The sequence below is a fragment of the Bufo bufo genome, chromosome 7 (genome assembly GCF_905171765.1).
Source record: "Bufo bufo chromosome 7, aBufBuf1.1, whole genome shotgun sequence".
Classification (NCBI taxonomy): Eukaryota; Metazoa; Chordata; class Amphibia; order Anura; family Bufonidae; genus Bufo; species Bufo bufo.
In genome coordinates this window covers 134,127,859-134,155,389 of record NC_053395.1, presented here as the reverse complement: position 1 = coordinate 134,155,389, position 27,531 = coordinate 134,127,859, and the positions used below count along the sequence as shown (strand labels likewise).

General features: G+C 43.4%; 1 protein-coding gene across 7 annotated transcripts in view; it reads right to left on the bottom strand.

The window, feature by feature from the left end:
* Positions 1-27,531, bottom strand: part of GPR1 (G protein-coupled receptor 1) — a 72,888-nt gene that overhangs the window by 11,141 nt on the left and 34,216 nt on the right. For 3 of the 7 annotated variants that reach the window (XM_040441241.1, XM_040441244.1, XM_040441242.1), the window contains exons 2-3: positions 26,088-26,162; positions 13,877-13,959 (exon numbers count right to left, since the gene is read on the bottom strand). The gene's annotated coding sequence lies outside the window, so the exon portion shown is untranslated. Of the gene's footprint in view, positions 1-3,782; positions 3,989-9,013; positions 9,209-9,333; positions 9,390-9,909; positions 10,284-13,876; positions 13,960-26,087; positions 26,163-27,531 lie in introns of those variants that run through there. The other 4 variants (XM_040441245.1, XM_040441246.1, XM_040441243.1 and 1 more) reach the window with 4 other exon arrangements.

Sequence of the window (27,531 nt, the reverse complement as noted above, 5' to 3'; positions counted from 1 at the left end):
TGACAGCGTGAAGCGGTGGAACTCCACCCTCCACATGCTGGAGAGGTTATGGGAGCAGAGACGGGCGGTGAAAGAATACCTGCAGGACCAAGGCACTTCCAGGCCATCACACCCACTCCCCTAAATCACCAATGTGGAGTGGGGGCAGATACACCAGGTCTGCCACATGTTGGCCCCATTCGAGCAGGCAACCAAGATGGTCAGCAGGGAGCATGTCGGCCTCAACCTGCTGGATAGGACACTAGATCGTCTGCTTGATGCTGGGGAGAGTGCCTTGGTGGAGCAAGAAGAGGCAACAATGCTCCACCAAGACGAGGAGGAGGAAGAATTTGTTGAGGAGTTTGCCGATATCCAGGAGTCTGGGCCTGGTCAGGAGGGGGGCTCTGTTAGTCTGGGGGTGGGGAAGCTCCCACAGGGAGCAGCAGCAGCAGGAGGACCAAGATGTCATGGTCCTAGGAAGCCAAGAAGAGTCACAGTGGGCTGTCCTCTTCCCCATGGCTGCCCCCACATGCTGCGATGCCTCAGGAGGGACCTTCTAAATTTCATTAAATTACTAAACCTCTTATTGATTTGTTCATTCATTTAACTAATTGTTGAAATATATATTATATATATTACATATTAAGCCCGTTAGACCAGAAGTGTGACAACCAGGATGGCGCTACCCCTATTGGGGTAGCGCCATCCTGGTTGTCACACTTCTGGTCTATTTTAGGTGAGTCCCTTCTGCATGTTTACCCCCTTTATTTCTCTTACCTGGATGTTTACTGACATCTTAGGTTCACATCCAGCGTGGCTATCATCTATAGCTGTTTGTTTCACCTACTTTGTTTACTGACAATAGGGGTAGCGCCATCCTGGTTGTCACACTTCTGGTCTATTTTAGGTGAGTCCCTTCTGCATGTTTACCCCCTTTATTTCTCTTACCTGGATGTTTACTGACATCTTAGGTTCACATCCAGCGTGGCTATCATCTATAGCTGTTTGTTTCACCTACTTTGTTTACTGACAATAGGGGTAGCGCCATCCTGGTTGTCACACTTCTGGTCTATTTTAGGTGAGTCCCTTCTGCATGTTTACCCCCTTTATTTCTCTTACCTGGATGTTTACTGACATCTTAGGTTCCCATCCAGCGTGGCAATCATCTATAGCTGTTTGTTTCACCTACTTTATTATTTTTTGTTTGCTATTGGCTCTCTGCAGTCGATTAGTGACTCACCATTCATTATGTACATGTATGTGATCCTAGGGTAGGTTATTATACCATATACACTGCTCAAAAAAATAAAGGGAACACAAAAATAACACATCCTAGATCTGAGTTAATTAAATATTCTTCTGAAATACTTTGTTCTTTACATAGTTGAATGTGCTGACAGCAAAATCACACAAAAATTAAAAATGGAAATCAAATTTTTCCACCCATGGAGGTCTGGATTTGGAGTCACACTCAAAATTAAAGTGGAAAAACACACTACAGGCTGATCCAACTTTGATGTAATGTCCTTAAAACAAGTCAAAATGAGGCTCAGTAGTGTGTGTGGGGCCTCCACGTGCCTGTATGACCTCCCTACAATGCCTGTGCATGCTCCTGATGAGGTGGCGGACGGTCTCCTGAGGGATCTCCTCCCAGACCTGGACTAAAGCATCTGCCAACTCCTGGACAGTCTGGGGTGCAACGTGACGTTGGTGGATAGAGCGAGACATGATGTCCCAGATGTGCTCAATTGGATTCATGTCTGGGGAACGGGCGGGCCAGTCCATAGCATCAATGCCTTCATCTTGCAGGAACTGCTGACACACTCCAGCCACATGAGGTCTAGCATTGTCTTGCATTAGGAGGAACCCAGGGCCAACCGCACCAGCATATGGTCTCACAAGGGGTCTGAGGATCTCATCTCGGTACCTAATGGCAGTCAGGCTACCTCTGGCGAGCACATGGAGGGCTGTGCGGCCCTCCAAAGAAATGCCACCCCACACCATTACTGACCCAATGCCAAACCGGTCATGCTGGAGGATGTTGCAGGCAGCAGAACGTTCTCCACGGCGTCTCAAGACTCTGTCACGTCTGTCACATGTGCTCAGCGTGAACCTGCTTTCATCTGTGAAGAGCACAGGGCGCCAGTGGCGAATTTGCCAATCTTGGTGTTCTCTGGCAAATGCCAAACGTCCTGCACGGTGTTGGGCTGTAAGCACAACCCCCACCTGTGGACGTCGGGCCCTCATATCACCCTCATGGAGTCTGTTTCTGACTGTTTGAGCAGACACATGCACATTTGTGGCCTGCTGGAGGTCATTTTGCAGGGCTCTGGCAGTGCTCCTCCTGTTCCTCCTTGCACAAAGGCGGAGGTAGCGGTCCTGCTGCTGGGTTGTTGCCCTCCTACGGCCTCCTCCACGTCTCCTGATGTACTGGCCTGTCTCCTGGTAGCGCCTCCATGCTCTGGACACTACGCTGACAGACACAGCAAACGTTCTTGCCACAGCTCGCATTGATGTGCCATCCTGGATAAGCTGCACTACCTGAGCCACTTGTGTGGGTTGTAGACTCCGTCTCATGCTACCACTAGAGTGAAAGCACCGCCAGCATTCAAAAGTGACCAAAACATCAGCCAGGAAGCATAGGAACTGAGAAGTGGTCTGTGCTCACCACCTGCAGAACCACTCCTTTATTGGGGGTGTCTTGCTAATTGCCTATAATTTCCACCTGTTGTCTATCCCAATTGCACAACAGCATGTGAAATTGATTGTCACTCAGTGTTGCTTCCTAAGTGGACAGTTTGATTTCACAGAAGTGTGATTGACTTGGAGTTACATTGTGTTGTTTAAGTGTTCCCTTTATTTTTTTGAGCAGTGTACATCCCTATTGATCCTATGTATTTACGTACTCTTGACCAGTGTGTCCCTCCCAGGGTGGCGCCGTTTTTTCCTTCCCTGTTCCTTTTTTGTTCCCTGTCCTCTGGCATCATATGCATGTAATTGCAATTTTAATTGTGTCTTGTTATATTATAATAAAAGTCTACATTTATACCATTTACTATCTGGCATTTTTGGCTCCATTTTCTTTTGTTGTTCGAGCTATGTGTAGGCCTTAGACTCGACCATTAACATATATATTTTTTTAAAAATTAACATTTTTGTGGGCTTTACAATCTTACAAATCCTTTGAAATACAAAAATGGCAAAGGAATATATTGCAATTTGTATGCATGGGAACACATTCCTGCTGCCAACAAAGAACATACTGCTGCTAGAGGTGTAAAAGTTTTTTTTTTGGGTTGCCCTGGTCTGGCGGGGGCCCATTCCTGGAAACATATTCCTGCTACAAACAAAGAACCGGCTCCAGTATGTTCTGACTGAGTTTGGCCCAGCTATATGTAGGCCTTATACTATACCATTACGATTTACCTGCTGTTCTCTGTCCTGAGGAGTGTGGTGGAGCTATGTGTAGGCCTTATACTACACCATTACCATTTAACTACTAATGTCTGTCCGGATGAGTTTGGGCGAGCTATGTGTAGGCCTTATACTACACCTTTTACCATGTACCTGCTACTACTGTCTGTTCTGATCCTGCTGAGTTTTGTGTAGGCCGTTTACTCCACCATTACCTTTACCTGCTGCTGCTGTCTGTCCTGATCCAGATGAGTTTGCCCCAGGACTAAAGGGGCCTTTCTGCAACCTTTTAGGTTAAAATTAATAAAAAAAATAACAATATCTAAAAACGAAAGCACATGTTAGAACGTAAAGAAATATTTATTAACAATGTTGATGAACAAATATACCTTTAAGGCAACTTTTTTATTTGCTTATGAGCAACTCCTGGATCCCCTTATGGTGCAGCTCCTCCAGCTGATTCACCTTCTTATCCAGATGCCGCTGCTGCTGATGTAACCTCCTTTGCTGCTCCCGTATTACCTTTTGCTGAGTGTTGATCTCCAGCATTGCCCTTTGGTCAGCCTGCTGCAGCTGCATAATTTTTTTTATTTTATTTACCGAGTACTGTTAGAAAAATATTAAAATTACTTTTAATTAAGATTGACTGACGATTTAAGATTGAGTGACGATTTACATTACAATTTGTTAGTTACTGATATTTATGATGATTATATAGTTTGTTAGTTAGTGATAGTTCAGTATAGTATAATGTTATTTAGTTGGTTAGTTAGTGCCAGTTCAGTACAGTATAATTGTATTTAGTTGGTTAGTTAGTGATAGTTATGTAGAGTATAATGTTATTTAGTTGTTTAGTTAAATGGTTTTTATGTAGATTATATAGTTAATGTCCAGTGTTGTTGTTTTCTATTACTGCAGTGTGTGTTGTCCCCTCATTTTTGGCCCTTTGTTTCTGTGCATGTTATGGATACAGAATTATATTGCTGTGTGCACATATTTACCCTCCTGGCGGGGGCTGGTGACAACCTCCTCCTCTTCTTCCTCATCAGGAGTTGGGGGGGGGGGGGAATGCGGCTGCAGAGAGGGACCAGCCTCTTTGGCCTCCACATCCACCATTTCACCAACATCAGGTGGTGGTGGAGCATCTGCATGCTGGGAGGGTCCAGCATGCTTTCCATCCTCCTCCTCCTCAAATGCCGAGACCACAACCACAACCATACCCTCTGTAGAAGGCCTGCGCCGTACAGAGGGAACTGGAATCCCTGTAATCACACAATGTTCAGAATTTAGACAAAGAACTCAGAACTCATAACAAAGGCAAATTTACCCCTTAATGACCGGGACATTTTTCTCCTTTCTGTCCAGGCCTTTTTAAGGAAATCTGACATGTGTCACTTTATGTGGTAGTAAAACGCTTTTACCAGGCCATTATGAGATTTTTTTCTCGTCACATATTGTATTTCATGACAGTGGAAAAATTCTGTCACAAAATGTCATTTGTATTAAAATTTTTTATTTTTTTAAAAAATTTACCAAAAATTGGATTACTTGGTATTACGCTTTTTGTGATGTAAGGTTTGACACAAAATGGCTTTTTTGACACAGTTTTTATTTTATTTTTTTATGGTGTTCATCTGAGGGGTTAGGTCATGTGATATTTTTATACTTCTGGTTATTACAGACGTGGCCATACCTAATTAGTATTTTGTCTTAGTTAGGGGCTCATTTTTTGCAGGATGATGTGACAGTTAAATTGGTACTATTTTGAGGGTCATACGCCATTTTGATTGCTTCGTGTTGCACTTTTAGTGATGTAATGTGACAAAAAAATGGTTTATGTAGAACAGTTTTTATTTTTTATCGGTGTTCATCTGAGGGGTTAGGTCATGTGATATTTTTATAGAGCTGGTCGATACGGACGCGGCGATACGTAATATGTCTACTTTTCTTTTTTTCACAATTTTTGGATACGTAATATGTGTACTTTTCTTTTTTTCACAATTTTTTTCAATTTTTATTTAACTTTATTTTGGAAAAAGGACGCTTTTTTTTTTTTAAACCTATATTTTTTAAACTTTTTTTTTCAGTTTATTTTTTGTCCCCCTCTGGGATTTCAACTTTTTGGGGTCTGATCCCCTTTACAATGCATTACAATACTTCTGTACTGTAATGCATTGGCTGTAAGTGTATTACCAGTGTAATACAAGGGGCTGGATCTCATAGGACCCACCGGAAGGCAGCCACGGTGCCTAAGAAAGGCATTGGGCTACCTTCCCTGCCATTGGGTCCCTGTCACAGCAGCGCGGGGACCCGATGGACACCCCGCACACGTCTGAAGCTCGCACGTGTCGCAGTCAGTACTGACCACGGCCGTGCAGGGGTTAATGCGCCGGCATCGGTGATTTCACTGATGTTGGCACATACAGCAAGGGTCCGGCTATCAGTGACTGCTGGACCCCTGCCCCCGATCAGGTGGGCCCAGCTCCTGCACCTGCCCGATCACCATACAATACATTTACGTAACTGGGCTTTAAGTCACGTCCAGATCTGACGTACATGTACGTCATCGGGCGTTAAGGAGTTAAGTGGGGGATGTATCTAATGTAATGATGTACGTGGCCTTTTACTGGAATACAGAATGATGATTGCAGTTTATGTATATATATATACACTCACCTAAAGAATTATTAGGAACACCTGTTCTATTTCTCATTAATGCAATTATCTAGTCAACCAATCACATGGAAGTTGCTTCAATGCATTTAGGGGTGTGGTCCTGGTCAAGACAATCTCCTGAACTCCAAACTGAATGTCAGAATGGGAAAGAAAGGTGATTTAAGCAATTTTGAGCGTGGCATGGTTGTTGGTACCAGAGTATTTCACAATCTGCTCAGTTACTGGTATTTTCACGCACAACCATTTCTAGGGTTTACAAAGAATGGTGTGAAAAGGGAAAAACATCCAGTATGCGGCAGTCCTGTGGGCAAAAATGCCTTGTGGATGCTAGAGGTCAGAGGAGAATGGGCCGACTGATTCAAGCTGATAGAAGAGCAACGTTGACTGAAATAACCACTCGTTACAACCGAGGTAAGCAGCAAAGCATTTGTGAAGCCAAAACACGCACAACCTTGAGGCGGATGGGCTACAACAGCAGAAGACCCCACCGGGTACCACTCATCTCCACTACAAATAGGAAAAAGAGGCTACAATTTGCACGAGCTCACCAAAATTGGACTGTTGAAGACTGGAAAAATGTTGCCTGGTCTGATGAGTCTCGATTTCTGTTGAGACATTCAAATGATAGAGTCCGAATTTGGCGTAAACAGAATGAGAACATGTATCCATCATGCCTTGTTACCACTGTGCAGGCTGGTGGTGGTGGTGTAATGGTGTGGGGGATGTTTTCTGGGCACACTTTAGGCCCCTTAGTGCCAATTGGGCATCGTTTGAATGCCACAGGCTACCTGAGCATTGTTTCTGACCATGTCCATCCCTTCATGACCACCATGTACCCATCCTCTGATGGCTACTTCCAGCAGGATAATGCACCATGTCACAAAGCTCGAATCATTTCAAATTGGTTTCTTGAACATGACAATGAGTTCACTGTACTAAAATGGCCCCCACAGTCACCAGATCTCAACCCAATAGAGCATCTTTGGGATGTGGTGGAACGGGAGCTTCGTGCCCTGGATGTGCATCCCTCAAATCTCCATCAACTGCAAGATGCTATCCTATCAATATGGGCCAACATTTCTAAAGAATGCTATCAGCACCTTGTTGAATCAATGCCACGTAGAATTAAGGCAGTTCTGAAGGCAAAAGGGGGTCCAACATCGTATTAGTATGGTGTTCCTAATAATTCTTTAGGTGAGTGTATATACACTGCGTGCAGAATTATTAGGCAAATGAGTATTTTGACCACATCATCCTCTTTATGCATGTTGTCTTACTCCAAGCTGTATAGGCTCGAAAGCCTACTACCAATTAAGCATATTAGGTGATGTGCATCTCTGTAATGAGAAGGGGTGTGGTCTAATGACATCAACACCCTATATTAGGTGTGCATAATTATTAGGCAACTTCATTTCCTTTGGCAAAATGGGTCAAAAGAAGGACTTGACAGGCTCAGAAAAGTCAAAAATAGTGAGATATCTTGCAGAGGGATGCAGCACTCTTAAAATTGCAAAGCTTCTGAAGCGTGATCATCGAACAATCAAGTGTTTCATTCAAAATAGTCAACAGGGTCGCAAGAAGCGTGTGGAAAAACCAAGGCGCAAAATAACTGCCCATGAACTGAGAAAAGTCAAGCGTGCAGCTGCCAAGATGCCACTTGCCACCAGTTTGGCCATATTTCAGAGCTGCAACATCACTGGAGTGCCCAAAAGCACAAGGTGTGCAATACTCAGAGACATGGCCAAGGTAAGAAACGCTGAAAGACGACCACCACTGAACAAGACACACAAGCTGAAACGTCAAGACTGGGCCAAGAAATATCTCAAGACTGATTTTTCTAAGGTTTTATGGACTGATGAAATGAGAGTGAGTCTTGATGGGCCAGATGGATGGGCCCGTGGCTGGATTGGTAAAGGGCAGAGAGCTCCAGTCCGACTCAGACACCAGAAAGGTGGAGGTGGAGTACTGGTTTGGGCTGGTATCATCAAAGATGAGCTTGTGGGGCCTTTTCGGGTTGAGGATGGAGTCAAGCTCAACTCCCAGTCCTACTGCCAGTTTCTGGAAGACACCTTCTTCAAGCAGTGGTACAGGAAGAATTCTGCATCCTTCAAGAAAAACATGATTTTCATGCAGGACAATGCTCCATCACACGCGTCCAAGTACTCCACAGCGTGGCTGGCAAGAAAGGGTATAAAAGAAGAAAATCTAATGACATGGCCTCCTTGTTCACCTGATCTGAACCCCATTGAGAACCTGTGGTCCATCATCAAATGTGAGATTTACAAGGAGGGGAAAACAGTACACCTCTCTGAACAGTGTCTGGGAGGCTGTGGTTGCTGCTGCACGCAATGTTGATGGTGAACAGATCAAAACACTGACAGAATCCATGGATGGCAGGCTTTTGAGTGTCCTTGCAAAGAAAGGTGGCTATATTGGTCACTGATTTGTTTTTGTTTTGTTTTTGAATGTCAGAAATGTATATTTGTGAATGTTGAGATGTTATATGGTTTCACTGGTAAAAATAAATAATTGAAATGGGTATATATTTGTTTTTTGTTAAGTTGCCTAATAATTATGCACAGTAATAGTCACCTGCACACACAGATATCCCCCTAAAATAGCTAAAACTAAAAACAAACTAAAAACTACTTCCAAAAATATTCAGCTTTGATATCAATGAGTTTTTTGGGTTCATTGAGAACATGGTTGTTGTTCAATAATAAAATTAATCCTCAAAAATACAACTTGCCTAATAATTCTGCACTCCCTGTATATACTCATGGCGAGGTAGAGATGTATGATGTAACCGGCTGATTTGCTACATGTTACACCAGTTAATAAGTAATCATTTGTAAAGGGATGAAATACTTATTTTCATAACTGTATATATACTGTATATTACAGAGTGTTGGCGAGAGATACAAAAGTAATGTAAGCATTGTACCTGGGCATATTCTGTCACGCATCTCTCTGATCCGCTCCGAATTTCTCCTCTTCAAATCCGACCATTTTTTTTTTATATGGCCATCCTAGGGTGATTGCCCTTAAACTTCCTCTTGAGCTCGGAACGGATCTCACTTACAATGGCCTGCTTCTCAGCGTGGACCCGGGTCCGGTCATAGCCCCGCTCCAACATGCGCTGCAGGAGAAAGATGCAAGCATATAATCCCAATTTTTTTAAATACAAGTATTGTAAATAATGTCCTCAGCAAAACATCAAAAAGTATTTTGTCTTCGAAGGGAAAATATTAGATTTAATGTTACCGTTATAAGATGGGATTGTATTGCGATTGTATGTGTGTGGAGTCTGAGCAATCGGATATTGGCCAGCTGAGCAGAGATGTACCTGTCTAGTTAAGTGACGGTATGGTATGGTATGGGGTGTACAGCTGGTTTGCCTCCCCGTGGTGCACCCTGGGTAACTCTAAATGAACCAGCAAATACTGGCGGTAAGACAAAGAAAGCTTCTCCTGAGTCCTGACGAACAGGACACAAACTCTAATCTATAGACTGTGTTTGTGGGTGTGTGTGGGGTATATAGTGTGTGGCAGGAAAATGGATGTGCAATGTGTATGGGAGAGATATTTTTATGCTGTCCATACGTACATGATACAGACAGTGCTGTGATGTTACAACAATACTTAGTGCACCAATCAGTGATATCTACTTAGACCTGCTAAAAAGTGAAGTTATATGTATTGAGAAAAAAAAAATCGGATCATAAGTGGCAATTTTCGCAATCACTAATATTTTATAACACTTTATCTGCATATAAAGTGATTGGTCTGACATGCATATGAAATGTAATCAAATACACTGATGTAATGTGAAATTACTTACAGTAATCAGGAGTTCTTCCTCACTGTCTCGAAAATTGCTTCCGACCATCTTTTCCAATCTCCTCAAACTTCGGGTAGTTCGAAAACAGTTGCTAGGCCACGGTCCTTTTTGCCCATGCGCATTAAGCAAATTTTATATTGCGATTTTAGTAGTGAAAAAAAAAATGTGAACGAAGATAGCGAATTCACGAATATATGACAAATATTCAGCCATATATTATATATATTATATAATATCGAATATTTCCCCTGCCGCTCAACACTATTCAGCAATCAGCAATTAAAACATAACTTTTAAAATTCCATTAAAACTCATTGGTGTCCTCATGCTTACGCATTTTGCGCATACCACATGTCATCATAGCAGTACTGTCTTATAACAATAACCCACTGAAATGCTGATGGGTGCAGGATATGGACATTTTAAATGTATAAGACATATAGAATGTGCACATTATATCAGAGCACAGTAAATACATGGGCCCTGCCAGGTGGATAAGAGCGACAACCAAACAACCAGCAGAGAAGAATTACAGAGGAGACAAAAAGGTCAAGTAGTGGTCTGGGTTGAGGGTTGTATAAAACAAAGAAAGGAAGGGAGAGAGGAAGACTAGCCTATGGACCTGTGAACCCTTTGGGAATAATGTGGTGGGTAATTTAGGGCCATCAAAATGAATAGAGAGACATATATTACTAGAGAGCAGTATCACTGCAAAGGAAATTACAGAGAAACTCCCATTTATAGGGGATATCCCTTTCCCACAGTCAGTAAGAGTTTCCAGCACTGGCTTTTTCTGCAGTTTCATCTTGTAAACTCTGGAAGGCAGATTAATTTGCCTATAAATTTGAGTGCAGGTAATCTTAAGAGACCTTGGTAATGATGTACAGGTAAAGTTGATGGGGCTGGGTGGCCAGGATCGCTGCTATGCAGGATTTAGGAGGAGATGCATAGCTAAACCAGTGCAGAGGTCCCGGTCCCATTGGTAGGATCACCAGCCATGATGAAGTGATGCCATGTCATAGCAATATGCCATCACTTGGCAAACAATGGTAATAAATAATTGACAAAACATGAACTGTACTTTTAACAGACTTTGCATAAAACAATATTAAAACTGAATCGGAGTAAGATGTTTTATAAGAGAAAAAAATCTGCTTTGTGAGTTCCAGAAATAGCCTAGCTGGATGGCCTGTCTCTTATGTGAAGTGTATAGGAGACATCATAGTAGCTGGATAACAACTAGAGATGGAGCCTCAAGAGAAAAAAAAAAACATCTGAAATATGCAAAATATGGGCAGATACTGTTTTATTCCTGATGTGCACAAACATCCCTGCATTGTATATTTTAGGCACGGCATGGGAAGTCTTCCTGCATGTACTCAAATGAAGAAAGCGGTGCAGAAAGGCACTAAAACACTCAGCTAAGGCTCAGCTCACATCTCTTCTTCTTTTTTACTACATTCACTGTACATGTCAGGAAGAGATCTTGACCCATATAGCGAACATATGGTCCCAATATAAGCAATTGTATGCCATACATCACCCATTGACCTGCATTCACTCAACCTACACTTTTTAATACAGTTAAATACCTTTTTGGCATCCGTGATGTCCATTATACCCTATGGATACATTTGGCGAGCATTTACTGATGTGTGCTCTGAAGATAGTATAAATGAGCAGAGCCTTAAAATAAGCCTGTATTGTGCACATAAAACTGCAGAAACATTACAAATCATTTATGTAGGACACTGTGAGCTTTCTTTTCCATGAAAAATAAAGAACTAAAACTGAGAAATATAATTAATTTCCTAAAGGAATCTAAACAGTCTCAGGGCACATTTCGTAATACTACATCAGTACCAGATTGTTGTCAAAATGAATCTCAGATCCCGGTAGGTATGGATATTATCAGGATATATACAAAAATAAGACTTCATTGCATTGTTGGAAATGAAGTTAAAGAGAATTTCATTACAAAAAAAAAAATACAAGTAAATCTAAGCCTTGAGCTAGGTCGTCCTACATTTGTGAAGTTTTGTCTGTTTCCAGGTTAGAGGGAATTGGGGGGTACTATCGCTCCTTGGGGAGAGACCGCTTTAATCGGCATGAGGAGACTTATAGGTTATACACGCTCCTCTGGAATTCTGGGAAGAAAGGGATGCAAACAAGATATGCCTCTAATGTCACCAGATGTAAGGCAGTTATAAGGAGATATAGCACCCCCCAAATCCTGACTTAGGCCTCTCACCCAGTTAAGCCAGTACTCTCTGCTCTGCACTGATGAGGGGCAATCACCCCGAAACAGCTGTCTGCAGATGAGGTGCTGGCTTATTTAGTATCCAAGTCATGTGTCAAGGCCTAGTTATAGGGTTGAACATTGACTTATAAGATAGCTGCCTTATATCTGGTGGCATTACAGGCAGAGCTTATTTGCATCCCTTTTTTCCCAGAATTCCACCAGAGGAGCATGTATGGCCTATAAGGCCTCTCACACCAATTAAGGGGCTCTCTCCTCAAGGAGAAATAGTACCCCACAAATCCTGACTTAGGTCTCTTACCCAGTTAAGTCAGTACTCTCTGCTCCGATGAGGAGTAATCACCCCGAAACAGCTGTCTGAAGATGAGGTGCTGGCTTATTTATTATACAAGTCATGTGTCAAGGCCTAGTTATAGGGTTGAACATTGACTTATAGGATAGCTGCCTTAAATCTGGTGGCATTAGAGGTAGAACTTGCAAATAGCTCATTTGCATCCCTTTCTTCTCAGGTTAGATGATTGTTTCTCATTATGGCTTCCCAAAAGGGCATAGTGATGCAATATGAAACAGATGACTGCAAATCCATACATGACCCATTTGGTACACCTCCCAATTACTATATGCCCTCCATCCCAGAGATATCACCCCATCTTTTTGTGACCCCGCCATATTTCTAACCTTGAAGTGATGTTATTTGCTAATACATATGCTGATATAATGTTATTCATGGCTTTAGGAAACATCTTTTTTTTTTCTGGCATAGTATTAGGGCACTGCCACGCTGCAAAAGATGCAGTTGAAAACTGTGTTTGATTAATTGAAGTGCCTGCTTTGGAGCCCAAACTCAGAAGGGGCCTACACAGGAGGTGGACTAGAAGATTTTATTGTCAGGGCCCCCTCAACAAAATTATAAATGATTACGGTGACAGTATATACCAGTGATGGCTAACCTTGTGTCACGGATGATGTTGCAGATAGCTGGAAGTTATAGATAAACATCCGACTGGCTTGATCCCAAACTAAGGAGCATAAAGGTGACCCCTATAAAACCCTAAGAGCTCACCCTGACTGCTAAGCACATACAAGGGTCTCAGAGGTAGACGATTGCATGCCCTCGTACCTAGACTGTGTGACACCTGGAAACCCTATAATAGTGAGGGGACACGACCACCGGCTCCATGCACTTAATACGGAGGGAGTCAGGGTCACCTAGAATCAAGCCAGAAAGGAAACACAATACATGAAAGGACTTATCTGAACAAGCAGTAACAGAGGTCTCCAGCAGTGAACACTTCAATCCAGGAAGTAGTATAAACCGCAAAGTGAGGCAGAATGAGAGGGAATATAAAGGGAGGCAATTAGTGTAAATAGGTGACAGCTGGGAGAAGGAAAGGAGATGACAAAGTGAAACCAAAACAAAGAACATCATGCAAGAGGTACAGAAGAACGTCTGCCAGACCTTCTCGGAGAGCTGGCGGTGACACCTTGGCACTCCAGCTGTGGTAAAACTACAACTCCCAAGATGCCCCCCTTGCTTGGCTGCTCTCAGAACTCTATAGAAATAAATGGAGCATGCTGGGAGTCGTAGTTTCACCACAGCTGGAGTGCCAAGGTTAGCTATCACTGGTATATACAGTGATATGACATTATTATTATTATTTATTATTAAAGGGCCAATCATTCCATGCCGCTGTTCATATGACTTACCGTATGTATGTGTAGGAAACAGACGGAAAGGCTGTTGGGCCTGGTCTGACTAGCCACAGGAGTGGGGGGTTTCAAAGAAGTTCCTGGGGGGGGGGGGACATAAAAAAATTAGCTGTGAGCCCAATCATTTCTAGTTACGCCACTGATTGACACAAATGTATTCACAACTTGGTTACAGAATTTAGTTAGTTTAGCAGCCTAGTTTAGCACAGTAGAAATAATCTAAATGATTTAATTGTAAGGGTGGATCGGCTGTGCTGCGGTTGGGATGCAGCCAGCTTCTAGCCGAGTACGGCGTATTCGCTCAAGCTACAGCAGTATCGTTATATTAACTATTTAGAAACACCTTGTTTATTCTGTGTTTCTTATTAACCACTTAAGGACCACAGGTTTATACCCCCCTAGTGACCAGGCCCTTTTTTACAAATCGGCACTCCACAACTTTAGCGGTTATTGCTCGGTCATGCAACTTACCACCCAAATGAATTTTACCTCCTTTTCTTCTCACCAATAGAGCTTTCATTTGGTGGTATTTCATTGCTGCTGACATTTTTAAATTTTTTGTTATTAATCTAAATTTACCGATTTTTGATAAAAAAAAAATGTTTGGGTAAAAATAAAATGGTTTGGGTAAAAGCTATAGCGTTTACAAACTATGGTACAAAAATGTGAATTTCCGCTTTTTGAAGCAGCTCTGACTTTCCGAGCACCTGGTCTGCCGATGTATCTGCCATACCCTCTTTCTTGGATTATCTGAATGGCAACCTCTATGGCTTGCGATTTGTTGGAGCGCATGATGGCTGCAAAATTAATTTCCTGGATGTAACCTTGATGGGTATTCCGGGTCAGATAATATGTACCCGGACTTACCGTAAACCCATAGCGGGAAATACAGTATTGCGAGCTGACAGCCATCATCCGCTCCATACGATAAAGGCTATTCCAGTGGGGGAGATGATTAGAGCCAGGCGCAACTGCAGCAGGGACCGTGATTTTGTTGAGGAGATACAAATAATTGCTAGCAGATTGCAGGATAGAGGATATCCACTGTGGATGACCGAAAGGGCAATCAATATAGCTAAAAGAAAGGAACGGCAAGATTTATTGTTTGGAACTCCCTTGAATCACAACAAATCTAATAGAAAAGAAAGTAATAAAGAAAAAATTACTGGAAATAGACAGGTGAGGGAAAATAGGAATAAATTAGGTTATGAGGATAATTCCTCTAATATCCCAACACTTGTACTAACTTTCAGTAATCAATTTTCCATAATAGAGAAAGCGGTCTCCAAGTGTATTCCCATCCTGTATGAGGATCCACAGCTATACAAAATACTGAGGGGAGGACACAGGGTGGTATCCAAGAGACCTGCGTCTTTGGCCACTTCTCTGTCCCCTTCCTACTTCAGTCAGAAACCAGTGGGACAATTGCGTACATGCTGGTTGCGATATACAGGCTTCACACGATGTGGCGGTTCTCCATGTAGAGCCTGCAATTATGTAACCCCAAAAAAACAATTCCAAGACTCCGAGGGTAATAATAAATATCAGATTAAAACTTACATTAATTGTAATACATCGGGAATTGTGTACATCATTGAATGTGAGGAATGCCAGTTAATATATGTGGGTTGTTCAACCAGGAAGTTTAAAGTGAGGTTGCTGGAGCATATTAATTATATATTAAATCCTGCATATGTAAATATCTCAAGTGCGGCAAAACATTTTATTATGGCTCATATAGAGTTTATCCTCATTTACAGCTTATGCCATAGAACGAGTGTTTTTGCCCGCAAGAGGTGGAGATTTCAAGAAGCTTGTATACCAAAGAGAAGCCTTTTGGATTCTAAAACTTAATTCCAGAAGCCCTGCAGGATTAAATCTGAGAAAAGAACTTATGTATATCTACTAATAGCATTAACAACTACACCTTGTTGCAACTTTGAAGAAAAATATGACATAGCCTGAATGAATTGGATCGGATTGCAGTATAGAGGAGTGTTCAGACGGAGCGTTTTTTTTTTTGGATGTTTTTCTTATATTTATATTTATTTATTAATTCACATCCCGCGACTGTCTCTTCTCTCCTCCCTACCTGCTGGATCAAATGTTATAGGATGTCTATTCATAATGGCTTATTTTTGATTTTAATTAAAATGTGTTTCTGTGCACTTAAATTTCTGTCAGCACTTTTGATTACAACACCTGGGATGATTAGCACAGCCCTGCTAGTTTAATGGGGGAGGGATTTCTGTGTTCACCTCTCTATATATATACTGTGTTGGAAATTTATTGTGGAGGTCATGATTAAGAACCATCTGGTTCGAAACGTGTAGACCGCATTGGGGCTTGTATTTTGAGGTTCTTTTACCGCTGTATACTTTGGTTTGTCGAATAAAACACCGTCAAGCAAGAACAACGAGGTGCTGGATTTCTTTTCCTTTCAAAGTTTCTGAGCACCTGTCATGTTTCCTGAGGTTCTACAATGCCCAGACAGTAGAAAACCCCCACAAATGACCCCATTTCGGAAAGTAGACACCCTAAGGTATTCGCTGATGGGCATAGTGAGTTCATAGAACTTTCTTTTTTTGTCACAAGTTAGCGGGAAAATGATGATTTTTTATTTTTTTTTCCTTACAAAGTCTCATATTCCACTAACTTGTGACAAAAAATAAAAACTTCCATGAACTCACTATGCCCATCACGAAATACCTTGGGGTGTCTTCTTTCCAAAATGGGGTCACTTTGTGGGGTAGTTATACTGCCTGACATTCTAGGGGCCCTTATGTGTGGTAAGTAGTTTGAAATCAAAATGTGTAAAAAAATGACCTGTGAAATCCTAAAGGTGCTCTTTGGAATGTGGGCCCCTTTGCCCACCTAGGCTGCAAAAAGTGTCACACATCTTGGTATCGCCGTACTCAGGAGAAGTTGGGCAATGTGTTTTGGGGTGAAATTTTACATATACCCATGCTGGGTGAGATAAATATCTCGGTCAAATGCCAACTTTGTATAAAAAAATGGGAAAAGTTGTCTTTTGCCGAGATATTTATCTCACCCAGCATGGGTATATGTAAAAAGACACCCCAAAACACATTGCCCAACTTCTCCTGAGTACGGCGATACCAGATGTGTGACACTTTTTAGCAGCCTAGGTGGGCAAATGGGCCCACATTCCAAAGAGCACCTTTAGGATTTCACCGGCCATTTTTTACTGATTTAGATTTCAAACTACTTACCACACATTTGGGCCCCTAAATTGCCAGGGCAGTATAACTACCCCACAAGTGACCCCATTTTGGAAAGAAGACACCCCAAGGTATTTCGTGATGGGCATAGTGAGTTTATGGAAGTTTTTATTTTTTGTCACAAGTTAGTGGAATATGAGACTTTGTAAGGAAAAAAAAAAAAAATCATCATTTTCCGCTAACTTGTGACAAAAAATAAAAAATTCTAGGAACTCGCCATGCCCCTCACGGAATACCTTGGGGTGTCTTCTTTCCAAAAATGGGGTCACTTGTGGGGTAGTTATACTGCCCTGGCAATTTAGGGGCCCTAATGTGTGGGAAGTAGTTTGAAATCAAAATGTGTAAAAAATGACCTGTGAAATCCTAAGGTGCTCTTTGGAATGTGGGCCCCTTTGCCCACCTAGGCTGCAAAAAAGTGTCACACATCTGGTATTGCCGTACTCAGGAGAAGTAGGGCAATGTGTTTTGGGGTGTCATTTTACATATACCCATGCTGGGTGAGAGAAATATCTCTCTAAAAGACAACTTTTCCCATTTTTTTATACAAAGTTGGCATTTGACCAAGATATTTATCTCACCCAGCATGGGTATATGTAAAATGACACCCCAAAACACATTGCCCAACTTCTCCTGAGTACAGCGATACCAGATGTGTGACACTTTTTTGCAGCCTAGATGCGCAAAGGGGCCCAAATTCCTTTTAGGAGGGCATTTTTTAGACATTTGGATCCAGACTTCTTCTCACGCTTTAGGGCCCCTAAAATGCCAGGGCAGTATAAATACCCCACATGTGACCCCATTTTGGAAAGAAGACACCCCAAGGTATTCAATGAGGGGCATGGCGAGTTCATAGAATTTTATTTTTTTGGCACAAGTTAGCGGAAATTGATTTTTTATTTTTTTTTCTCACAAAGTCTCCCTTTCCGCTAACTTGGGACAAAAATGTCAATCTTTCATGGACTCAATATGCCCCTCACGGAATACCTTGGGGTGTCTTCTTTCCGAAATGGGGTCACATGTGGGGTATTTATACTGCCCTGGCATTTTAGGGGCCCTAAAGAGTGAGAAGAAGTCTGGAATATAAATGTCTAAAAATTTTTACGCATTTGGATTCCGTGAGGGGTATGGTGAGTTCATGTGAGATTTTATTTTTTGCCACAAGTTAGTGGAATAGGAGACTTTGTAAGAAAAAAAAAAAATAAATAAATAAAATATTTCCGCTAACTTGGGCCAAAAAAAATGTCTGAATGGAGCCTTACAGGGGGGTGATCAATGACAGGGGGTGTGATCAGGGAGTGTATATGGGGTGATCACCCCCTGTCACTGATCACCCCCCTGTAAAGCTCCATTCAGACGTCCGCATGATTTTTACGGATGCACTGATACATGGATCGGATCCGCAAAACGCATCCGGACGTCTGAATGGAGCCTTACAGGGGGGGTGATCAATGACAGGGGGGGTGATCAATGACAGGGGGGTGATCAGGGACTCTATATGGGGTGATCACCCCCCTGTCATTGATCACCCCCTGTAAGGCTCCATTAGACGTCCGTATGTGTTTTGCGGATCCGATCCATGGATCCGTGGATCCGCAAAACCACATACGGACCTCTGAATGGAGCCAGCCTTACAAGGGGGTGATCATTGACAGGGGGGTGAACAGGGAGTCTATATGGGGTGATCACCCCCCTGTAAGGCTCCATTCAGACCGTCCGTATGTGTTTTGCGGATCCGATCCATGTATCCGTGGATACGTAAAAACATATGGCCGTTCTGAATGGAGGCCTTACAGGGGGTGATCAATGACAGGGGGGTGATCAATGACAGGGGGGTGATCAGGGAGTCTATATGGGGTGATCACCCCCCTGTCATTGATCACCCCCCTGTAAGGCTCCATTCAGACGTCCGTAGTGTTTTGCGGATCCGATCCATGTATCCGTGGGATCCGTAAAAAAACATTATGGACGTCTGAATGGTGGCCTTACAGGGGGGGTGATCAATGACAGGGGGCTGATCAGGGAGTCTATATGGGGTGATCAGGGGTTAATAAGGGGTTAAAGAAGTGACAGGGTGGGGGGTGTAGTGTAGTGGTGTTGGTGCTTACTATATTACTGAGCTGCCTGTGTCCTCTGGTGGTCGAACCAAGCAAAAGGGACCACCAGAGGACCAGGTAGCAGGTATATTAGACGCTGTTATCAAAACAGCGTCTAATACAACCTGTTAGGGGTTAAAAAAATCGGCCATCTACAGGCCTGCCAGCGAAGCGATCGCCGCTGGCAGGCTGAAGATCCACTCGCTTACCTTCCGATCCTGTGAACGCGCGCGCTGTTGTGCGCGCGTTCACAGAAATTCTCGGCTCACGCGAGATGACGCCAATCGGCGTTAGTGTAGCCTGAGAGCGCCGCAGCAATGTGGCGGAAGTGGTTAAAGGGCCGCGCAGTGACCCCCAAAACCTCATGGACATTAACCACTTAAGGACCCGCACCGTACCTGTACGACGCAACCGGATGTGACTTAAGGACCAGCGCCGTACATGTACGGGGCATGTTCCGCCGGGCTCTGGGGAACGATCACGGGGGACACAGGAACTTTCCTTAATTTCCAAGAGGTGGTTATCAAGGCCCTAATTTTTCAAACTCAGGCCGGGGAGGGTCCCAGTACTTCCGGAAGGGCAACATTTTCCAGGTCAAGTCCCCCAGACAGCAAGGAAGTGAAGGACCCAAAAAAGATGCAGGGTGTGTTCCAAAAGGGGGATAAGGAAAGACACCATTTACCACTGCGAAACCTGCCCTGAAAAACCTGGCCTGTGCATGCAGGAGTGTTTTAAAAATCTCCAACTCATCCATGGAGTATTAATTTATTTCATCCTTTATGTTCCCTTTAATATTTCCACTTTATATCTGTGATTTAGTCCACCTCGCTTGCATATCCACTTTCCAACAACCACTACATATTCTTTTCTGTGAGACAACTGTTAGGTCAAAAGTGCCCTTTCCACCCCTTAATATGTTTGTATGGGGGTGCTCTTTCCAAAATGGGGTCACTTCTTGTTTTTTTTTTATTTCTGGGGACCTCAGGAAATTTTTTAATGCGACATGGCACATAAAATCTACATCTGCCAATTCAGGCCTGCCAGCTAAATCCATATTTTGCTGTTTGCCTGCTGTGCGCCCATACAGCAGGCTACAAGCACATATGTGGTGTTTCCTGAACGGGGAAAAAAATCTGTTTTGAATAGCTTGAGGGGTGTAGTTTCTAAAATGGGGTGATTTTTGGGTGGTTTCTAATATGCAAGCCCCAAAACCCAGTTTTTCAGGACCAGTTCCATAACTGAAACTGGTCCCTGAAAAACTGGGTTTTGGAAATCTTCTTTGCTTCTTCTGCGTTTTTCATGCAATGCAGAACTGATGCGTATAAAAAAAAACGCTCATGTACACAGACCTATTGAAATGAATGGGTAAGGATTCAGTGCGGATGCTATGCGTTCACATCACACATTGCACCTGCAATAGCACATTGCATTGCGGCAAACGTGCGCGAGTAGGTACGCAATTTCAGTAAGTTTTGACTGCGATTGCGTTCCGTTGTTCAGTTATATCGCGCGAGTGCAATGCGTTTTGCACGTGCGTGATAAAAAACTGAATGTGTACCCAGACCCGAACTTCTTCACTGAAGTTCAGGTTTGGGTTCAAGGTTGTGTAGATGTAATTATTTTACCTTATAACATAGTTATAAGGGAAAATGATAGCATTCTTTAATACAGAATGCTTAGTAGAAGGTCAATTGAGGGTTAAAAAATAAAATAAATTAACTTACCTCCTCCAATTGATTGCGTAGCTGCCGGTCTCCTGTTCTTATCTTCAGGTCCTGTCAAAGGACCTGTGGTGACTCACTGAGCTCATCACATGGTCCATCACTACGGTGATCGACCATGTGACTGGACCATTGTGATGCGAAGTCACCACAGGGTCCTTTAGCCGGTAGCTCATGATTAAAGAGGTAAGAAGAGATCGGCAACATACCGCGATCAAGAGGAGGAGGTGAGTTAATTTTTATTTTATTTTTAACCCCTTAATTGACCTTCTACTAAGCATTCTGTATTAAAGAATGCTATTATTTTCCCTTATAAACTGTTATAAGGGAAAATAATACAGTGAATAGACTTTCATCTTAGCAACCATGCGTGAAAATCGCACCACATCCGCACTTGCTTGCGGATGCTTGCGATTTTCACGCAGCCCCATTCACTTCTATGGGGCCTGCGTTACGTGAAAAATGCACAATATAGAGCTTGCTGCGATTTTCACGCAACGCACAAGTGATGCGTGAAAATCACCGCTTATGTGCACAACCCCATAGAAATGAATGGGTCCGGATTCAGTGCGGGTGCAATGCGTTCACCTCACGCATTGCACCCGCTTGGAAATCTCGCCTGTGTGAACCCAGCCTTACTGGCTAAATTCACCTGCACTGTGAATGGATGTTTGTTGATGCAATAACTGCATGCAGTCAACCGCTGTGTGGCAGCACCCTAAGGCCTCATGCACATGCAGGTTACATATGGACCTTTTCCTTTCTATGGGTACGCAAAACAAAAAAACAGCACACAAATCTCATCTATGTTCTACCTGTATCCATGTGTCCTATTCTTGTCATTAGGCTTTTTTTTAAAAGTGGGTCCTGCGAAATTGTTTGAATGCACACATTCATAATTTGTGGGTCAGCGATTTGCGGACCACTAAAATGGATATAGAAGGTAAGGCCGGACAGTGTAGCTGCAAGGTCATTATTTATAAGGGCTCAATGCACACAAGCCGTGTTTTTTGTCTGTATCCGATCCACATTTTTTGGATTGGATTGGATTGGATGCGGACCCATTCACTTGAATGGTGGCCACAAATTATGCGGACAGCACACTATGTGCTGTCCGCATCCGTATGTCTGTTCCATGGCACCCGCAAATAAAAATAGAACATGTTCTATTCTTGTCCATAGGATAGGACAGTTTTATAGAGGCAGGATGTTCCATTCCGTTAAATGCGGAACGCACATTGCAGTTATCCGTGTTTTTTCAGATCTGCAGTAAAGGGGTAATTTCCTTTTCAGTGCTGACTAAAGCCTTTCACATCAGCATTTGTTATTTCCGGAAGTCTGCTCCATTTTTGGAGCAGAACAATGAAAATAATGGAAGTGCTGGATTCGGCACATAACCGAAGCAAACAGAGCTAAACAGATCCCATTGACTATAATGGTTTCCATTTGGGAGAGCACTTTTTTCTCCGCTATTTTTAACAAATTCTGTGACCCAGACAGAGCCTCCAACACAGGTGTGAACGTAGCCTAAGCAGCTTTGATTAGGGGATCAATCCTATAATGTGGATTTGTTGTGGGTTTTTTCTGCAGATTGCACCCTATGTATATGTCAGTTTATGCTGCGGATGTAAAATTCATGCTGCAGACCAATTTACTGTATGCTGCAGAATTTTTTTTTCAGTGTGTGGATGATATTTCTTAAATGGGTATTCTGGTTGTGAGACGTTATCCCTATCCACAGTATAGGAGATAACTATTCGATCAGTGGGGGTCCTACTGCTGGGACACCCACTGATCATAAGAACAGGAACCCCATACTCCACAGGCCCCTCGAAATGAACAGAGCAGCAGGTCGGGCATGTGTGCGGCCAATCCATTCAACTCTATGTGAGTTCAGACGGGGCCTAAAACAGGCCTAAATGTCCAGGCAATTTTGCGTGATTTTGTGCACGTGGTGGTTTAGTGACCCTAACTTTTTTTTATTTGTTTGACTACCAAATAGACCTCTGCTCCTGCCCCGAGACACCCGTTGGACATGTGACCACCGGCACTAACAGAGGAAGCGGCTCGGCTCCCTCCCTGCACTCGTTCAGTGATCTCTTGCCTGCATAGGTGAAGGCAAAAGCGGTAATAAACTGCTCCGGTCTTCTCCTCAGGGTCCCCGCTGTGTCTCACAGCAAGAACCCGACCTGCTCCTGCTAGATTGCAGGAGCTTTAATCCCGGCACTGTACAGCGCTGGGATTAAAGGGCTGCCTGACCGTTTACACACATGCTGTCTGCACGGGGTATGTGCATATAGGACATATACACTCACCTAAAGAATTATTAGGAACACCTGTTCTATTTCTCATTAATGCAATTATCTAGTCTACAATCACATGGCAGTTGCTTCAATGCATTTTAGGGGTGTGGTCCTGGTCAAGACAATCTCCTGAACTCCAAACTGATGTCAGAATGGGAAAGAAAGGGTGAATTTAAGCAATTTTGAGCATGGCATGGTGTTTGGTGCCAGACGGGCCGGTCTGAGTATTTCACAATCTGCTCAGTTACTGGGATTTTCACACACAACTATTTCTAGGGTTTACAAAGAATGGTGGAAAAGGGAAAAACATCCAGTATACGGCAGTCCTGTGGGCAAAAATGCCTTGTGGATGCTAGAGGTCAGAGGAGAATGGGCCGACTGATTCAAGCTGATAGAAGAGCAACGTTGACTGAAAATAACCACTCGTTACAACCGAGGTATGCAGCAAAGCATTTGTGAAGCCACAACACGCACAACCTTGAGGCGGATGGGCTACAACAGCAGAAGACCCCCACCGGGTACTACTCATCTCCACTACAAATAGGAAAAAGAGGCTACAATTTGCACGAGCGCACCAAGATTGGACTGTTGAAGACTGGAAAAATGTTGCCTGGTCTGATGAGTCTCGATTTCTGTTGAGACATTCAAATGGTAGAGTCCCGAATTTGGCGTAAACAGAATGAGAACATGTATCCATCATGCCTTGTTACCACTGTGCAGGCTGGTGGTGGTGGTGTAATGGTGTGGGGGATGTTTTCTGGGCACACTTTAGGCCCCTTAGTGCCAATTGGGCATCGTTTTAATGCCACGGGCTACCTGAGCATTGTTTCTGACCATGTCCATCCCTCATGACCACCATGTACCCATCTTCTGATGGCTACTTCCAGCAGGATAATGCACCATGCCACAAAGGCTCGAATCATTTCAAATTGGTTTCTTGAACATGACAATGAGTTCACTGTACTAAAATGGCCCCCACAGTCACCAGATCTCAACCCAATAGAGCATCTTTGGGATGTGGTGGAAACGGGAGCTTCGTGCCCTGGATGTGCATCCCTCAAATCTCCATCAACTGCAAGATGCTATCCTATCAATATGGGCCAACATTTCTAAAGAATGCTATCAGCACCTTGTTGAATCAATGCCATGTAGAATTAAGGCAGTTCTGAAGGCAAAAGGGGTCCAACACCGTATTAGTATGTGTTCCTAATAATTCTTTAAGGTGAGTGTATAGTCAGTGGGCAGTTGGGAAGGGAAAATGGTGCTGCTGATCCACAGGCGGTTCAGTTAAAGTTCTCCCTTGTGTCCTGTGCAACTATATTATTTTCCTAGTAACTAGTCAAGAAAAAATGTTATTGCGTTTGAGTGCATCAAAAGTGCAACAGAGACACACAATCTGGCCTTACCCTAAGACCCCATGCAACATGAGCATTGAGGTTTGCACATGAAACCATTAATTTCTCTGGGGTCGCAAAAAAAACCCCGAAAAAACACGTTGTCCAATTGCTGTCCACGTCCGTGCGGCCGGTTCACAAATGACAGAATCAGTCCTATTCTTGTCTGTTTTGCAGACAAGAATAGGCTTTCTTTATTTTACAGTGGGTTCTGCCAAAATTGCGAGATGTGCGTGGGGTTGAACTCATATTCTGCGGATCTGCAATTTGTGGACCGCAGAATGCATACGATCGTGTGCAGGAAGCCTAAGGGCTCTGTCACAATGAGCGGATCCATGCATGGAATCCGCTGCTTGAAAGAGTGCCGAGCCCCCGTTCCGGACAGCAGAGACACGGAGCATTAACATGATTGATTATGCTCTTTGCCTCTCTGTGATCTTTTTACTACAAAATCACAGTGACAACTTTAGCTCACGTGATTTGTAGTGAAAAGATTAAAGAGAGGCAAAGAGCATAATTAATCATATTAATGCTCCATGTCTCTGCTGTCCGGAACGGGGCTCGGCATCCGCTCGTGTGAAAGAGCCCTAAGGCCACTTTCAAACACTCAGTAATTTGCATTAACTAAGGGCTCACACACACGACCGTATGCCCTCCGAGACATACGATCCAGTGAGCGGGCCATATGTCCCCGGAGCGGCATACATCGTGCGCACGGGAGCGCACAGCATCATAGGTTAGCGGCAGCCCGATGCGCACGATGTATGCCGCTCCGGGGACATATGGCCCCGCTCACGGATCGTATGTCTCGGAGGCATACGGTTGTGTGCATTGAGCCCTAAAGCAAAGGTTGAAAGCTGCAGGGAACCACTACACTTCCTGCAGCAATGCAGATGCACAAATTTCAGGTGTTTTTTTTGGCTGTGATTTTTCAGCCACATCTGTCTGCAGAAAATCTGCAAATTCGTGGCCATACCTTGTGCAGCAATTAGGCTAGGACTACACGGCGTGCAACATTTTTTATAACGATAGTGAATCACGTCACATGCTGCGACTGGGATACGAGAGTTGCAAAAAATCCATCCATGTTGGATTTCTGTGCGACTGTCGCGTCAGGGCATGTTGCAGTGCGACACCAGTTACAATAAGTGTTGCACGGTGCGACATGATTGTCACATGACACATGTCACCGTGTAGCCCTCGCCTTAGAGTGAATTCACATAAATAGAATCTTTTTTCAGTTGCAGAAATTTCTTCAACAGATCTACCACATGTGAACATGCCCTCAGAGAGCAGGGACTGGATCACTTTACTGCTAGGCAGACCTGTTGATGGATGACCACCCCTGTGGCAGATGTAATGGCCTTCATTTTGGTTTTCACCCAGCTTTCTCATGAATATATAACAAAAAAGTGCTCATTTTAATTTGTACTGTGAATGAAGCAAGAAACTTACCAGAAGTAGTCCCTGGACACTTGAGCAGGGTGTAGTCAGTGAGAAAACACGAAGCCCTGGATCCTCCCTTCAAGCCTAATTACAGAGAATACATATTTAGTGCGACACCCAAACACCGCTGACTGGAAAATCACAGCGTTTTCAAAGGAGGGAGAGTTGATTTTCGCAGCATTTTCCTTGGATGTGTAAAGTGCAAATTCATGTTTTTTAAGGAATAATTTTATGGATAAATCAAGCCAAGTGAAACATTGCCTAGAAAAGCTTGCTTACCCTCTGTTTCTCGCTCTGAATGCCTGTACAGTTCTTACATGGCTGTAGCTACTGAATGGAGGAGTTTGAAATGAAGGACACTTATTTACAGCCCTCGGTGCATGTAAGGCCAGGGCTACAAAGTAACAGAAGAGAGGGGCTGTCTAGGTTCAGAGCTGAACTCGGACATACCCCCATTTTCACCCATGAAATGCTCCGATGCTTATGTCAGAGGTGCCGGAGGGGTGAAAATGGGGATATATCAGGTTCAGCTCTGAACCCGGACAACCCCTTTAAATAAAAATGCACTAATGTTGCACATAGGCTGAAGTCGCACGACGGGAAACTGTTTTCAGAAATAATGGAAGTCTATAGGCATATTCACATGGCCAGAAAATGTTTTCACAGACCGATGGCCCCATACAATTGAAGGGGGGCATTTTTACGGACATTTTTTTAATGGTCGTGTAAACGTACCCTAAGGCTGGTGTAACAGTTTTTTTTTTCTGGCATTTTTATTGGGTTTTGCCTTTTTTGATACCTGGCGTTTTTTTGCACATTTTTTAGGCAAGAAACACCACCTCCAGCTATTGCATAGAAGTCTATGGGAAATGTTAAAGAGGTTCTCCAGGATTTTTTCATATTGGTGGCCTATCCTCAGGCCTGATCAGTGTTTGAGGAAGCTGCGGCGCTCACCAGAGTCAGCCTCAGCCACCTCACAGCTCACCAAGCACAGCACCGTACATGTTATAGTGGCTGTGCTTGGTATTACAACTCCAAGACCATTCACTTGAATGGGGCTGAGCTGTGCCTAGGCCATGTGACCAATGAACATGATGTCACATGGCCTAGGAAGAGGCCTGAGCGCTCACAGCTGGGGTCCTGGGAGTCAGACCTCGGCTGATCTGATATAGATCAATATTAGAATTCTCTATGGAGGATAAAAATCTATGAAAAAAGCCCAGAAAAATGTTGCATGTCTAAAAACACTCCTAAAAACGTATTTTCATTCCATGTCCATTCCGTTATAACATCCGTATGCATTCCATATTTTGCGGAACGGAACAGCTGTCCCCTAATAGAACAGTCCTATCCTTGTCCGTAATGCGGACAATAATAGGACATGTTGTATTTTTTTGCGGAACGGAAAACACGGACATACGGAAATGGAATGGCAGTACCCTCCATTTTTTTT